Source organism: Dipodomys merriami, unplaced genomic scaffold (genome assembly GCF_024711535.1).
Source record: "Dipodomys merriami isolate MVZ:Mamm:240054 unplaced genomic scaffold, mDipMer1.0.p SCAF_10, whole genome shotgun sequence".
NCBI classification, from domain to species: domain Eukaryota; kingdom Metazoa; phylum Chordata; class Mammalia; order Rodentia; family Heteromyidae; genus Dipodomys; species Dipodomys merriami.
In genome coordinates this window covers 18732236-18737574 of record NW_027202271.1, presented here as the reverse complement: position 1 = coordinate 18737574, position 5339 = coordinate 18732236, and the positions used below count along the sequence as shown (strand labels likewise).

At 37.9% G+C, this 5339-nt stretch overlaps 1 long non-coding RNA gene across 1 annotated transcript; it reads left to right on the top strand.

Moving 5' to 3' along the window:
• The first annotated feature begins 642 nt into the window (after positions 1–642).
• On the top strand, positions 643–4338 carry LOC138837242 (uncharacterized). The gene is made up of 4 exons (XR_011375278.1): positions 643–734; positions 2752–2805; positions 3073–3129; positions 4177–4338. It is a non-coding gene; the product is annotated as an uncharacterized lncRNA (long non-coding RNA).
• The last annotated feature ends 1001 nt before the right edge of the window (positions 4339–5339 follow it).

Sequence of the window (5339 nt, the reverse complement as noted above, 5' to 3'; positions counted from 1 at the left end):
TCCTGCCCAATTGTCTCCTGAGTACCTATGACATCAGGCTGGAGCCTTGGGTGCCTGACTGGATTTTGCATCTTTAAACTAGAATTGCTTAAATGCAGGGAGGTCAGATTTGATTTTTCTTTCATTAGTGCTGAAATCCATCTGCTAGATGAACCTCCACACATGTCCAGAAGTGAATTCACAGCTTGAACAACCAGGATCAGAAGGGTTTTTGAGGTTGCCACTCTACTTCAAATATTCTCTGCAAAAAGCTAGTTGACTGACAATGTTATAAACTTAAATTTTTAGAAGAAGTGGTTTATATATCAACAAGACTGGTTCTTGGACATACCAACTTGACAAAAGAGATTGTAACATTGAAGCTAAAAGTCCAGAGTAAGAGGTAGTGGGGGGATTTTTGCCATCGAACACAAACATCCTTGAACTTAAATCTGTATAATCAGGATCAAGGAAGAGAACTCATGACCTTTTCAAAGGGCTTCTGGTTTTAATCTACTTTCTTCTGTTGACACTGACCTAACTTCTCCAGGAATTACTCATCCAGATACTTAGCTGGAAATTTCTGATTGGTGCACTCAACATATATAATCTAAGTTCAGAGTCCTGGTGTCAGTAGCTTGTCTTATCCTGGTACCAGAGTTACTTTCACTGTGATTCAAAATTTCAACTCAGAACCATGAAGTTCTTGGCATTCCTTGTAATACTGGGTGTTGCTGCTATCCTGGTTTCTTCTGGTAAGTAAAAGAATGTGCAAATACTTATTGTGTGAGGCAGTGACTTTGAGATTTTCATGAAGCTGTACCTTCCTGACCTCTTGTTCACAGCCTAGATCCATCTCCCTTCCAGTTTTAAGCTCTCATGACACTGGGTTCTGTTTTCTGAATTCAGGCAGATGTTTTCTCTGTATGAATCACACAGTCTAGTACCAATTATTGTTATTATAAGGCCTTTTCTTTCATTATAATCTTTAATTAACTGTCATAGGAGTTGCTATTTAAGAGTGAACACAATATATCTTAATCAATGTCACTTCTTTCAACATTCGCACCTAGCCTTCCCCTACCCACACTTTCCTTTACTTTTCTCAACTTTATAGAATATGGATCCAACTCTTGTCTGCATTTCTCCCTCCTTTCCACTTCACTCATGTTTTCCCCTATATGTGGAAGCTAGATTTAGCTTACAAAGTCATAAGTAAATGGCTTCGATGCTATGCAATTATATACAAACACAACTAATGAAATACAGTAGATTCACAGGAGATCTCAAACTGGACAGTTCCTCAGAAACACAAGTCAAAGTTCAGCAAAATAAAACACTAAGAAGTTAATACTCAGAAGGGATGAATTCGGGTCAATGGGAAAGGGGAAACCAATGAAGAGGAGGAAAAATGTCTAGAAGGTAATCAGTGGCTTATTTCAAGAAGTGTAAGAGGACAATGTTGTCTTGTTTAGGTAGAATTTGTCTTCAGTCTGACCTCTCAGGGACACTGCTTTTAAGAATAAAAATGACCATTACTACTCACAGTTAATCTTCCATCTCAAATGTTTTCTTCTTTTTTTTAATCTTTAAAAGAATGTCAACAGAGACTACATCAGACACCATAGTTACTGGAAACCTGTCCTGCCATTCGACTTCTTTTCTAAGGCCATTTCATTCCCAGTCTCCTTCCTGAAAGCTTCCATGTGCATATTTTAATTTATATAGGATTCTAAGAAAACCCAGGGAAAGATGCATTCCTGATAATCTAGTTCACTTTGAAGCTAGGTAATCTCCACTTCCTTACATATTGTTATAAATTCTAGAAGCAAGCCTCTCTCACAGAGTTATCAGATTCATAGTTATTATTCCTCTTTCCTTAGCCAAAGGTTCAAGGCTGTGAGGCCAGACATGAGGGATTGAGTGTGTTTTGTTTTGCTTTATTGTTTGTGTCACTCCTGGGGCTTGAACTGGGGCCTGACTGCTGTCCCAGAGCTTTTGTGATCATGCACTCAATCACTTGAACCACAGATCCACCTCTGGCCTTCATGGTAGTTAATTAGACAGAAGAGTTTCATAGAATTTCCTGTCAAGGCCTCACTTTGATCCTTGATCTCAGATCTCAGCCACCTGAGTAGATAGAATTGCAAGTAAGAACCTCCAGTGCCCTGTTTAGGGTTATTGTTGATATATATATGCATATATATATGCATATATATATATATATATCTTTGAATAATTTGAAGAAAGAATTTCCTGGCTAATGTCAAATGTAAAGCAACTTTTACTGGTTTAAATTAAGATGAAATGGATTCTATAGTTGTAATTTAAGAAGGATTACAGGATGCTGTAATCATGAAGACAGTGATGCCTAAGGTGTGCTGCTACACCACGGGCATTTGTCAATGTTCACTTCCAATCTCTGAGTTGACAAGCAAGACTGTCCACTGTACCTTCCCATATTCCTTCTTGGAAACAGTTTTTCATGGAAGAGAAAATAGGAGGATTTGAACATTGTACTATCTCCACAGTCAATGTCAATGTCCAAGGAGAGAGGTTTCCATGTATTTGTCTCTCAACAAATAACATGGCACAAAGAATGGGGAATGATGGGCATTTATAGGAAGGTCAAAGATGTGAGTCACTAAACAACGGGAATGCAGAGATGAGTTTATAACAAAACAATTGTGTGCAATACTGAGCGGGACACATGTTATTATCTGAAGGAGAGAGAATGCTGTACCTTACAGAAATATTTCAAATCTTCCTCAGATGAGTCCACCACAGGTGATCCTACTGAGGATGCTTCTTATACCGACATATATGGTAAGAAGATTGCCTATCTTCTCTGTCAATGTCACTGCCCAAGGAGGGAGGTTTCAACATATTTGTCTCTCAACAAATACATGTGACAAAAAGAATGGGGAATGATGGATTTTATAAGAAGGTCAAAGATGTGAGTCACTAAACAACGGGAATGCATAGTTAATTTTATAACAAAATAATGTGTGTCCAATACTGAGTGGGACACATGTTATTATCTGAAGGAGAGAGGATGCTGTACCTGACAGAAATATTTCAAATCTTCCTCAGATGAGTCCACCAAAGATGACCCTTCTGAGGATGCTTCTTATACCCAAGACATATATGGTAAGAAGATTGCCTATCTTCTCTGTCAATGTCACTGCCCAAGGAAGGAGGCTTCAACATATTTGTCTCTCAACAACTACATGTGACAAAAAGAATGGGGAATGATGGATGTTTATAGGAAGGTCAAAAATGTGAGTCACTAAAAAACGGGAATGCAGAGATGATTTCATAACAAAATAATGTGTGTCCAATAATGAGTGGGACACATGTTATTATCTGAGGAAGAGAGGAAGCTGTACCTGACAGGAATATTTCAAATCTTCCTCAGATGAGCCAATCACAGATTACTCTCCCGTAACTGCTTCTTATTTCCCAGATATATCGATACACACACACACACACACACACACACACACACACACACACACACACACACACACACACACACACACACACACACACACACATATATAGTGAGAAGATTTCCTTTACATGAGGCTTTGTTTTATGTCAATCTTCATACTTAGACCTTCTCCCATTTTTCCTGCCTCAGGAAATGCTATGGGGAAGAAAGTGTAGCAGAAATAAACGTTTCCTTTCTTCCTATGGCTCCCTTAACTCCTTCTGTTCTGATTCAAGTTAATATACTAATTTCCAAGGAGCCAAGAAGTTGAAGTTGATTGATTGTTAATTTACACTGTATCCTTGCTGTAATAATGGCATTTGACAAAGGTTAACCTTGGAAGAAATTGTTAGAAGGATAACACTTCTCCATCTTGCATGCAAGATGGAGAAATTAAAACAGGGTTTTAATTTAAAACCCTGTTATCGCTGGGAATCATTAAGGAAATACAAAAGTTTTGATAATGAGACTTCTGCAGGTAGACTCCTCTGTGAGCTATTCAGGACAACTTTGGGAAATTGGAACTTCATCAGCACTGAAGTCCATTTTCCAATGCTGCATTCATCTCTGCTTTCCTTTCAAGGTGACTCCTGTAAACTAAATAGCATTTTGTGTTTGCTAGTCTACATTCATATTCCAAGATTCTGAGAACACAGACTTCATGCTTATTAATAACCTCTATACATTGTTTTATTTATTTTCAGGATATGTTAAAAATATATATACCAAATATGGGTAGCTCTGTGGGAGCCAAAATGAAAACATTTTCATCATCAAGATTTGTTCTTCAGGACTGGACCTGAACTTACTTTCATTTGATTTGATTCAACCAACCCCCACCCCTGCACTTGTAGCTTCTAATCTCTAATCACATTAATCTGCTTTCAAATAAATAGTTATTGTGGGTTTCATCATACATGTTTTTCTTTATTATGAATTACTGGACTTTACGTTGCTTAGACAATCCATTCTACACAAAGACTTGTATTTAAACACCTCTGCAGTTTTTGGTTAACAGGACTTTACATTTGCTTGCTTTGGTTTTAGACATCACACCATAGCCCTGTCCTTTCTTTTTTGTTGTAAATTGTAAAGATTCTGTACAGAGGGGTTACAGTTACATGAGTAACAGAATGAGTGCATACCTTGTCACACATTGTTACCCTTTCCCTTGTTGTCCTCCCACTATCCCTTCCCTCCCTACCTGCGTTACTCTTCCCCCACCACCACCCAAAGATGTAAAGTTCATTTCCAATATACTGTCTTGTGGGTATCATTGTTGCAAGGAGCCATCCTGTGTCCTTGTTTCCCCCTTGTTGTTGTTGTTCCACTATGCTTTCCCTCCCCACCTCCCACACTCCTACCCACCTCTCCTACCCAACCCCTGCCCAAAGTTGTAAAGTTAATTTCCATTTACTGTCCTGTGGGTATCTGTGTTTGAATAGGTTATCCTATGTTTCATTATTCCCCTTCCCCTCCTCAGATTAGAAAAATGTATATACAAGATGCAGGGTACCAAAATCAAGTACAGTGACAACAGTGGATATGTCCTAGGGGAACAAACACACAAAGGAAACAACAACAACAACAAAAATCACATAGTACATTTAAACTGATAATAATAAATACAGAACACTTGTGTCCATATCTTGGGGTTCAGTTCAATTAGAATCATCATATATGATCATATGTACAGGGCTTTAAGCTTTTCAGCTGATCTGATAAGCTTATCCTATATGTATACAAACAGGATTCATGACAGGGATGCAAAACTGGTTCATTATATGCAAATCAATTAATATAATTCATTACATAAACAAGAATCATGATAAGAACCACATGACTATGTCAATAGAAGCAGAAAATG